The sequence below is a fragment of the Frieseomelitta varia genome, unplaced genomic scaffold (genome assembly GCF_011392965.1).
Source record: "Frieseomelitta varia isolate USP_RPSP 00005682 unplaced genomic scaffold, Fvar_1.2 scaffold_54, whole genome shotgun sequence".
NCBI lineage: Eukaryota > Metazoa > Arthropoda > Insecta > Hymenoptera > Apidae > Frieseomelitta > Frieseomelitta varia.
In genome coordinates, this window is record NW_025110301.1 from 166560 (window position 1) to 178633 (window position 12074).

At 46.7% G+C, this 12074-nt stretch overlaps 1 non-coding gene across 1 annotated transcript; it reads right to left on the bottom strand.

The window, feature by feature from the left end:
• Positions 1 to 5861: 5861 nt before the first annotated feature.
• Trnaa-ugc lies at positions 5862 to 5933 on the bottom strand. Its single transcript has one exon. It is a non-coding gene; the product is annotated as a tRNA-Ala (tRNA).
• Between the last annotated feature and the right edge of the window lie 6141 nt (positions 5934 to 12074).

The window sequence follows — 12074 nt, forward strand, 5'->3', positions numbered from 1 at the left end:
ATTCTCCCTTCCCGGTAGCTGTACGATAACATCTCAATATAAAAATTCATGCTCATAACGCGACTCCAAGTGAGTCCTCCTGTTTTCCCTCTCTCTTTCTCTTTCCCCCCTTCCTTCGTTTCTTTCTTTCTTCTTTTCTTATCACGTCCCTCGGGGACGACGAGCGTAAAACTGACGCTTCAGAGAGAGAAAGAAAGAGAGAGAAAGAGAGAGAGAGAGAGAGAGAGAGAGAGAGAGGAAATACCGACCGTGCCGAAACGACTGCAGACAGATCGATAAATTCGCGTGAATATTCGTGTCGCTGATAAGCCAGCCAGATAAGCCGAAATCGGTCTTTGCAAGTGAGGATCCCCTCGTTACGGGATCAGAGATACGACCATGCTGGAAAATAAAAGATAAATCTCGCGAATCTCGTATTCTTTGTCGTCGACGTCGCCACAACCTCGCCTCTTTTTTACATCTTTCTTACATTTTCATTTACTTTTCATTTGCTTATTAAATTTCCACGATACGTGACTGCAAAAGGAACGTTGTTATTCACGTTCAAGACGTCAATACAACATGTATATACGATCGTTCGACGAATACATATATATATATATATATATGTACACCGCGCTCGATATTGTGCCTCTCAGACTGACGGTGAAAAGGCTCGCGACAGGAGCAGTACCTGTTTAGCATCGCGTTTAGCAGAATCACGCCGCCACTTTGGCCTAATACTCGTGGCTGTCGCGGTAAATGATGGATCGTTAGCCGTGGTCGTAGCCCTGCGTAGATGATCCCGATGACTTGCACCGACTGAATTACGCCCCGCATGTTGCATATCATAGAGAAAATCCTTGCGCGTATATATCAGCGTGGTTGCGTTGCGAAGGGCTCGCGGGGGGCGTTCGGTCGTCCACGGTTTCTCCCATGAAATAAACTGAAGCTGGAAGCCAATTGGGGATGATAAATCTATTATTTTCGGCGAATCATCGGATCTTAGCGAAGGGAAAACGCTCTAACGGCCGACGTAATATACTCGACGTAATATGCGTGTAGGTACAGGTGCCCTCTGTGACTTCTCCAGTTCGTTCGCTTCGATAACGCAAAATCATCTCACCGTCCGAGTAACGATTAACCGGATCATCTCTCGCGTTAAACGATCCCGATGTTCCCAGGACAATTGACTTCGTTAGCGAAGCCGTGCAAGAATCACGCGCAAAAAAAGAAAAAAAGAAAAAAAAAAAATTCAAAATGACCAGCGAACCGCGGAAACAATCCGATTGGCGATTTATCGACATGGCGGTTTACTGCTCGATATGCGCGCAACTCGCCAATGCCCTGATAACCGCCATGACGTCATGTGGAAAACGCGAGCAAAAGGGATTCTCTTTGGATGAAACGCGCTCTCCTCGAAACGGCTCGTTAACGGCGAACGCGGGAGTGGGCTTTTGACATTTTCGCGAGGCCGTGCACACCGGCTCGACACAATGTGCCGGCCATTAACGAAATACACTCGATGAGTACGTATCGAGCATCGATCATTATGAGACCGCGGGCTTCGCTGGATATTCCGGTAACGGCCTATCGCCGCAATAATCGTCAACACGCGCAATAATCATGTCGTTTAATGACAATTGATGAGGACCAGGAAATGTCCGTGCTTTAACATGAGGCCGTTGTGTCTCTATGCTTAGCCGACTCTGTCCATGATTCGTACGCGATAACGCGGGTGGATGTTTCAACGTATGGATACGCGTGCATGCCTCTAGGTATAATCGTGGATATAGCAGGTATGCGGATGGATGTACGCGTGTACAGGTGCGCGTGCTTGGCATCGTGATAGGTACGTACGTACGTACGTACGTACACGTACGGCACGATTCTATTGTTGACGTTCGGATGTGCCATTACGCGCGATCAGTCAATATTTTCTCGTAACTGACCTCCGTTTCGATTCGGTCTGCGCGCCGCGCTGTAAACTCGAAATAGACGGTCCAGATGAGCAAAACAAGCAGGCCGTGGCCAGAGTTTGCATGTTTCCGGGGCTGAAGGCAGCCTTCCCGTTTCCCGAAACATCATGCGTTACAACGGGGAATATTTTCGCGTAACTGACCTCCGGCGATTCCGGATGCGCGGTGATGAAGTGTCTATATGCACTTCATTGCACCGATTCCGGGCAACGAGCCACCGCGCCTCTGGCTAACCTCTGGTAACACAACCTGTTACAACCTTCTCAAATATTTGCACCTTCCGAATCGAATTACCGTGTTTCTGTTTGTCTCGTCGCCGAGATATCGCTCTTTCTACGGCGGTGCGCTAATTAAAATGTGCATATCGAAATGAGGCCCCGAGTACGATCGTCGAGCACGCGTGTGCTCCAATCGATTCATAATTAACATCGAGCCGGTACGTTTAATATCGCGACTCACTGGCTCACGAGACGATATATACCGCGTACACCCGTACCACTGCATACGTACATACATACAGTATCGCTATCAATCTCACGTAGGATTTTCCCAAACGAAAACTCGCATATCGCCGCGCATCGGTGCGTATAATTTTATTTTACGCACGTTGGCACGACCGATTTTTAATTAAAACAAATTGCGTTATAAGTGGCGATCCCTCGATCGGCGCCCCGTCGATATTTTCGAGGTTGGTTCTCCGCTCGGCTATAATATTTCCCCGGCTGTACGAGCCATCGACGCAACGCTACGGGAAAACTCTTCGATTACCGGCCGGATTATCGATTGATTTGTGCACTCGGGCTATTTTTGTACACCGTACATACTTGCGTGCACGCACGTACCTACAGGTTACTAAACCCGTACGTTCGCTGGAGATGGGATATTTTTCAGTTGAGTTGCACGAGGCTGCTCGAGGCCAAGCAATGAAAACGCGGCGAACACACACGACGATACGCGCGTATCGAACGAGATGGCTCTCGCCATGCCACTCGCCTGCACTATCGCGTGCACTATAATTGAGAGTAATTCTGCAATGCCAATTTGCGCGGAAATTTCAAGCCAAAAAATTTCGCCCTCGTCTCTCTACCGGAGTTCGGATCGCAGACTGACGATATGTGCCTCCCCCCACCCCACCCCCTTTCAACTCTTTCCGCCGTGTCTGTTGCCCCGATCCCTCGCGAAAAACTGGCACTCACCTGCGTCATCGGGCAAACTTCGTTTCTCCGTTCTAATTCCATTTTCACGCAGCCCCGGCGATCGTGTGACTCGATTTTTCCACAATTTCTGCGCCACCGCTATGCTAGTGGAGACGCGGTTGGGGAATTTCAATTAAATTATACGTTCGCCTCCTTCCTCGTCGCGCGTCCTTTCTCTCCTTGCACGTAGAGAGAAACAGAAAAAAAAAAAAAAAAAAAGATAGCACCTGGACCACGATCGCCGAATGCTGGACCGGTGACGAAGTTTCCGTCATTTCCCTTTAATGGCCGCGTCCTTTCGACGTGCTTTCGCGAGATTACCGATGATTAATCAGCGCCGGCAGCCCCCATTTTACTCTGCAAGCACGCAACGACAATTACCCCTAAGCGAGACGCCATTTCCATTATTTGTTCCCTTTTTCACAGTTTCCCTTTTCTCTCTCTCTCTCTCTCCCCTGTTTTTTTTCGTTAGTTAAAGTTTTTCACCCAGGAGTGATTCGGTCGGAACGCGAAAAAAACGATTACAGAAGGGTGGTTTTTATTGGACGATTGCCACGCGATCGAGCGCGTGAAGTTCGCTCGTTCGATCTATTCCATTCCTCGCCGCCCCCGTTCAACCGGGAAATTAATACCGCAGCTATCTGGTGTCTCCGATGCACGTTACAGAGAATTAACAAGCCTCGCGTGCAAACCTCACAAAAATATCACGAGCTGTGTTCTGTCTTTTAATGAGCGAGTCGAGAACAGAGAAAACTAATAGAACACTCTCCACCGGATATACGATGAAATACCGTGAAAAGGAGAAGCATTACCAGCTGGCTAATATCGCTAATAACAGCGATAAGTGTGAAACGGCGGGATATTACCTGCTGAAAGCGGCCGGCGAAGTTTCTCGGCGTCGGTTGACGCCGTGGGAATCCCCGGAGAATCGACGTATGACGTAATGTCGAAGGAATGGCGTGCAACCCTCTACTCCCTGTCCTTCTACTCCGAACCCTCCGACGCAACCCCTTGCTCGCCACCTCGCCACGGCATCCTCTAACACAACGGCGACGCGTACGCGAGGACAATGGCGTTGCGACGTCGGCGGCGAGAGCCGGAGGGCTCTGATTTTCTCCCTCGGTGCATCACCGATAAATGCATTTAGCTCGAGAAGCGAACCGCGTGGCTTGTTTGCGCGCAGTCTGGCTGCAGTCGAGTTTCGGCCCGTGCAGCCCGCGGTTCCTCGCAGAGAGAAAGAGAGACGCCACGCGGTTCCTAATGCCAATGCTTCGTTGCAATCGGATGCAGTTTTTGCGCTAATCGGATCAGGGAACGCCAGTTGGAAACCGCTGTTATTCCGCTGCAGTCGACACGATTTCTGCAGTTATATGCAGTTTCTGCTCATCCCCTTTTTCTCGTCTTTTATTACGCTTCTCTCTCTCTTTTTTTTCTTTTTTCTTGCCATTCTTCGTCTGTTTTCGATTTCAGCCCCGACTGTATTATCGCGGTCGAGACGAAGGGAAAAGGTATGCGAAAACGAACGAACGAAGCGAGCAGCAACCCCTTTGGGCGCACGCACGCTCGATCGCCGCGTTCATTCTCCGCGTTTCCTCAACCCGTTCACCTTCCGATATATATCTCCGTCGACGTTTCGCCTTTGTTTTTCACCGTGCGATTCGCTCTCGGTATTTAATTCAAACTCGGGGAAAAAAATTCTCTCCTTTACGTCGTAGGTTAGCCAGCGTCGGTCGTTACGCGAAACCAATCGAGTTATTGCGACGTCCGCTTTTCAAATTTAGTTACAAGCTACGTTGAACGCCCGGAGAACGCAGAGGTCGTTGCGCATCGCACTAGTCATCCTCGATGCTCTCGCCGTTGGCTGAAATCCTGGAAATGCTTCTCCGTCAACGCGACAACGGCCGTTGGTTGTTGTTGGTTGGTGTTGCTGTGGCTCGCGCTGACACGACGTCAGTTCCGGTCGGCGTAATAGAAACGCCCGGTATCTGGAAAATTAAATACGGGGAAACCTTAATAAAATCTTCGCGAATTTCGCGATTTTCTGGCTTCGCGAAACGTAAAATGCCCGTCCGGTTGATGGACGACAGTTGCGAGGTTTCTGGGGAAAAAAAAAAAGAAGGAAGAGGAAGAAGGAGAAAGAGAGAGACAGAAAAGAGGAAAAAAGAGAGGGGAAAACGAGAGGAGGAAACTTTTGATTGCTGATACCGGACGACCGCACGCTCGAGGGGAATCGATGATTATACTCCGCAGCTTCCTGTTATTTCAATTTACCTCCGCGCATTTTTCTTTTTCTTTTTTTTTCTTTTTCTTTTTTTTTTTCTACACAAATATCAGATTTCGCTGCATTCACCGCCGTCTTCTACTTACTTCCTCCATTGATTTCGCTGTGATGCAAAAATGAAATTGTGCAAAAATCGACGGTGGCTTCGAAAAATGGCTCGTACACTATTTTTTATTCCCGAGATCGCTCGTAATATCGTAGTTATAGTACTTCTTGGCCTTCTCGTGCGACATTTGTGTCAATGATCGTGCTCCGTGATTAATCTGATCCCGGTAATGCGTGTTTATACAGGCGAAGAACTACAATAATTTTACTGACTTACCTTATACATACGTTTATAATGAAAAATTATAGCGTACGACATTTTAATACATTCAGTAAGTGTGATCGCGAAGAACGTGGTATGCGGCGGAGGAAAAAAAAAATTGGAGATGCCGGGGATCGAACCCGGGGCCTTTCACATGCAAAGCGAACGCTCTACCACTGAGCTACATCCCCTTTACACTTTTAAAGAATTTTATACCTCAGAATCAGTAAATATTTAGAGCCATACGTGTAAATAATAATTATAATATATTTGCAATAAATTCCTCTTGAACGTGTATAATTATATAAAGTTATCGAAACAGATGTTGAAATCGACGTGCATACTTGCCGATTATAGATTACCGTGAACGCGGAACCAGATGTCTCTTCCAGAGTTAATTCTACAATGTATCGTCGATATTATTAACAGATGCGTCGCATTTGAAAACGCAATGTACTATTTACACGTCGTCGTACAATGTACTGAGCGAGCATTATAAAAGCATAGCTCAAAATTTGTGCAAGCCATTTCTGTTCTGTAATTTATACATCGATAGAATTATCCATCTAATTTGCCGATCAACCAGATTACAATTTTCTTCCGTACGGCGACATCGTTTTCCAAAAACATGTCACGTGTTTTTGTAGTAATAAAAATAAAACGTCAGCTCACGGGAAATAAGAGTCATATTACTCGCAGTACCACTATAATTTTCGGTCGGTCATATAATCCACATAAAGACCTGTTACACGAATTATGAGTGTTCTCGAGGTAAAATCGATAGTCATTTATCGCAATTGCGGCCCATTATTGCTATGCATCCGCACGGGGTTGGAGTACGTGCCGAAGAATTACGAGGGTGGCTAAAAGTCACCCACCTCCTCGCCTCCTGTTGCGTGACTTATGCACCGGCGACCTCTAATGAAGATCTATCACCCGGTGCACCCGTCGCTTTTATCTTTCGCCCGTATTTTTTTTTTTTTTTTTTCCGCCTACTTCTTCCTTTTCGTTCGAAAAACCGACTCGCGTACAAATTGCAATTACCTAGGTATGTAAGCTATCATAACCATCTTGTAAATCTTTCTACTAACGATAAGAGTGTTTAAAACTTACTCGTAAAAATATCTAAAAAAAACCCTTGACTGTAAATTTTGATGTAGCCGGTCACGATTTCATAGATACATTTATTTACGAAAGATATACTTTTGTTTTTCCAACGTTGGAACTTTTGTTCGTAAAAGTATCCAAGGGATGGTTGGCCAATAATGTTGATCGACACGTAGGGAAGTTGACAGGCGGGAGAGGTTGTAACCTTCGTAGGAAGGGAAATGATAGATTTACAATGGGGAAGACGCCACAAATCCCATCAACTCTGCACAATAGAGTCCTTCCTTTTAAAGGTAGGGCAAGATAGAAAACTTCCTACGAAAGTGACCATGGATCGAGACTAACGCTCGCCAGATCCACCGACACCTTTTGAATAGATCCATGCATTACGCTGGCGATATGGTTACACGCGCGGATACACAGAATAGGTAAAAGTGAAAGTAACCGTTCTCTGTGCTTTCTAAAGGCCAAGATGTTTATACGCACGGCGTAGAATGGAGGCATTATAATAAATGACGCTGGTTTTACCGCGAAAGAAAGAAAGAAAGAATGAAAGAAGGAGGAAGTCTTTGATACTCGAGCTACATATGTATGTACTTCCATCGAAGTTGAAAGAACTTGATAACTGTTACCGTCCATTACGCGTTAATACATTCTGTAGTTAATTATGTCTGTAGAGGTGTTGTTAAACCAGTCTTCTGTAACACTTGACTTGGCTCGCGAGCGAACAGGATACGTCTTGATGATCGTATTATATTTTCCCAGCCGGTGCGTAACGCAGCGGTTTCGACGCGATAAAGCGGCTGAATAATTATTATTATCGCTGTGTCAACTGTGCCACGCACGTCGAAAATTTTTTCCCCCAAAAATTATAATATTCTCTCTATTTTCTAAGTATATTTAAGTGGAAGAAAACAGGCAAAACAAATAATAAATTTTATTAATTCTCAATCATTTCTGTCCAGTGATATCACACCGACGAGAGTCGAAAAGAAAGCGACGAATTGTTGTATACGGTTTGGTCGCTCGTTATGGTCCGCAATCAGTTGCCAGCGCAAGTGGTTAATATTTACGGACATTGGCCAATATTTGACGGCAGCCTCGACGTTAATGTTTGTGATATAACGCAAATTTCGGGGACGATCGGATGCTGTCCCCTCGACAACGCAACGCTCGACAAAGTCAATATTCTTTTGACAACGCAGCGGCACGCAATCCGATATCCCCCTTTTAAATTTTCTGTATGCCTAAAAACTTGATAAATCGTAACCCGATACGCGTAACGCGATATTTTTACAGGCGGACGAATAAGAACGAGCATTCTTATCGTATAAATCCGAGAATCTCCCTCTTTCGAAGTCCAAAGGCAAAGCAAACAGTAATGTGAGAATGATAGCGCGGTGTTTTTAAAACAATACGTCCGAGCGCATCTTGAAAACACGACACATGTACGTACATGTACGTATCTCGCGAGACGTCTCGTGCCCCGATATTCCGTGCGTGTTCTCTCTCGTTATGAAAATCACTCGCTACGTAGTCCGTCGGTTATTTTTTAAGAAGCACAACGTCGAGATATACACGGGCAACTCGTCTCCGCTAATGCCAACGTTCAACCCGTATCAACTCATCGTTCGAACGCGAATCCTCTGTTTCTCGCGGGCGGAGAGCTCGCGTTCTTAAGCCGAAACAAAAACCCCTTTGTTCTCCGAATTACCACCTAACCGGAGCGAGCTCGTCCATGTTTCATGCAAGACGAGGCAATATTAGCCCCGAAGTCTTAATCCTTAATTTTCCAAGTCGTTTGCCCGAGCCCCCAGCAGACTTTCCGAGCCGACATACTTCGCATCCTTTGAGACTAACAATTAGCGATATTAATCCCGGCAGCCTAACAGAAGAAAGACGCCCAGAGGCATACGTCATATTACACTTTAACACCAGAGCCGGCCTCTCGTAAACATTCTTTTAATGCTATTTTTCTCTCTCTCTCTCTTTCTCTCTCTCTTTCTTTCTTTCTTTCTCTCGTCAAGATCAGAACGTACAGCGTAGTTCGGAAGCTGAAAGAGGGAAGAGAAAGAGGGACGATGTTTCGCAATTAACGGGTCTAATTATCGAAGAACGGCCGTGGGAGTGGTGAGGGGAGGCGAAGGAGTCCTGAAGAAACGCGCCTCGGGTCCGTGCATATTTTATTCTTAGTATCCCTAAGTCGAGAACGAATGAAAGAAATAATCCGGCGATAACAGGGCCGAGGGACTCGCGGCAGGAGCTGGCTGTTTACACGAAAGTAACCTGTAGCAGCCGGCCGGCCAAGCGGTGAGAGGATCCTTTGTACGCCGGTGCCTCTCTTCGAGAGAAAAGTTCTCTGTAAATACGGCCAGTCTTCGAGTTTTCATTCGGTATCAGGCCGAAGGGGGGGGAGAGAACCGGTCGTTTCTTTGCACACGGAAGATAAAGCGGCGACGAATCGGCTTGGGACGCGAGATAACACCGTATCCCTCGCGGTCGCGAGCGTCGCGCACATTCAGCTCTCCACATGGCTCTTCGACGTGACCAGATTTACACAATCCTCCGATGGGAAACCCGTGTGTATGTATCCACGGGGAACGAAATAAAACGCGGCGATGATGATAAGGGACCTTCGCTCGCACCACGAGAAACGTGACATCCGATTTCGTGCGATTGGACGCGCCGTATGCAAAGCACCGGCTGTCGAGCTTTTCACGATCCGACGGCACGCCGATGACGACGACGACGACGACGATGGCTGTGTAAAGACCTCCTGCCGCGACAAGTGTCGGCAGCCGCTTCGTCGCAATTACGTGTCCCTTATCGTCTCCTTATCGGTCGCGTTAAGCAAACCCACGACGTTAATCCATTCGTCAATACCGGGCCGCGCGGGTAATCTGCCGATAACGAATGGCGAGAGCGTGAATAATCGTCGACACTCTACGATCGTTTCGTTTTATACGAGAGTGGCGCGGGGGCCGCCTCGTCACGCTCTCTGCTCATTGCGTAAACCAGTACGATTTCGTCTGTTGTCTCACATCGACGTTTACGTTACATGTTTTTTACGTGAACGATTCTGTACGATAGACTCGCTGCAGAGCAAGTTTATCGTATGAGGAGGAAGTAGTCTTGGAGCAAGTCCAGAAAAGGAACGGCAAGTGGATATCGGTGGAATTATCGTCGCATCGATCGGTAGAACTCGGTTCGTCGAATTGCGCAATGAATCCGACATATCGGTGTGCTTCGGCAGAATTCTTGGACGGAAGAGCGCGGCGTGAAAGGCAACACCGTCACCCTTCTGCTAGGCTTTCACGTTTCTCGAAAATGGACATTGTTCACCGAAATCGGCGCGAGTCTAGGAACGCGTCCGCCACTGCGGAATTCTATCGCGCGTTTACCTGGAAACCCAGTTCTACTCTTTCAAAGGAAGTCCCTGAACTAACCCCTTTCGAGGTTGTGTTCCATTCCAAGTATCGACCTTCTAAACCGGATCGTTATCTCTTGCCTCGTCGTTCGTTAGCTCGATGGATTCATTGTCTAAACATCGAGATCGTCGATCCGATCGGTGGCAACGCGATTATCCCGCGCTTTTGCTCGAAATGGCGACGCGTTTTTAACCACTTGCGCTGGCAACTGATTGCGGACCATAACGAGTGACCAATATAACTTGTATACAATAATTCGTCGCTCTCTTTTTGAATCTCGTCGGCACGAGTAATACAATTTATTATTTGTTTTGCCTATTTTGTTTTATTTGAAACTGAGGAAATATTACAATTTTGGGACAAAAAATTCTCGACGTGCGTGGCACGTGATTCCAGCGCAAGAGCTTACACTATCGTTATCTCGATTATCGTTCGTTGTTCGCAATGTTTCATCATTAACATCGACGTGACTAATTGACGCAGCCGTTGCACCGTGAAAAACGAATTTCCAGGAATTTAGTCACGCTTATCACGGAGACGCTGGACGAATAGATAAATACAACCCTCGTACGCGTCGGTCGCCAAACTCTTTCGCTCGTCCGCTCTTTCTTCTTCTCCCGGCCCTAAATTCTCATTGGTAGGATCCGTTTCCGCCGCGTGCCTGCTTGTAAAATCAGTACATCCGGGTGTCAAAGCGATGTCACCCGAACGGGTGGCCCGGCTACGCATCAGTTTTAAATTCGATCAATGGGTGACACCAAGCGTGAAACACTTTTAGGGTTGAAACTTTAAAGGCCGGCTCGCGAAAGAGCAAATCGCAGTTACAACCGTGAAACTCGGGGGGGTGGGAGCGGGTTGTGGGAACCCGGTGTTGTCGATTACAGCCGGAACTTAGAGAAGGACGATTCGTTTCGAACCCCTCGAACCTCCGCGTTCCACTGTCCTTTCTTTCTTTCTTTTTCTTTTTTTTTTTTTTTTTACTGTCACGCGTCGCTCGTTGAAAATCTTTCTGAAAAGGGAAAAGTAAACATACCTGCTGCGGTTAAGAACGACAAAGTCGACAGAGAGGTGGATTGGGGTTGCTTTTGCAGCGTTCAATTCATCGTCCGTTAATCCCTTGCGCTGGCAACTGATTGCGGACCATAACGAGTGACCGAACCGTCACACAATAATTCGTCGCTTTCTCTTTCTTTTGAACTCGTCGGTATGACATCACTGGTTAGAAATTATTAAAAAGTAATAATACTTATTTGTTTTGCCCGGGTTAGGTTTAAATATACTTAAAACTGAGAAAATGTTGCAATTTGGGGCAAAGAATTCTCGCTACGTAAGAGGTCAACCCCTTGCACTGACAACTAATTCGCGCGGACCATAACGAGTGACCGAACCGTATACAATAATTCGCTTTCTTTTTCTTTTGAACTCGTCGGTATGACATCACTGGATAGAAATTATTAAGAAGTAATTATTTGTTTTCCCTGGGTTACATTTAAATATACTTAAAACTGAGAAAATATAATTTGGAACGTGGCGCGTTAACCTCCGCAAGAGGTTAATACGCACACTACGTAGATCGTCGAACAGAGTGAAAGAACCGCTGCCGTGAATTTTTCTCGAGATAAATTTCATTCTGGTAATTGCGTAACGTCATCGTGCACGATACGCGAACGACAAGTGGTAAATTCCTGGTGTCGCGTGTACCCGCCGCGAGGTTCGATGTAATACGCGTCGATGTAAAAACCCACCGAGCTTCCTTTTTTTCTTTTTTTTTTTTTTCAACATCGGTGATTGCTTTAG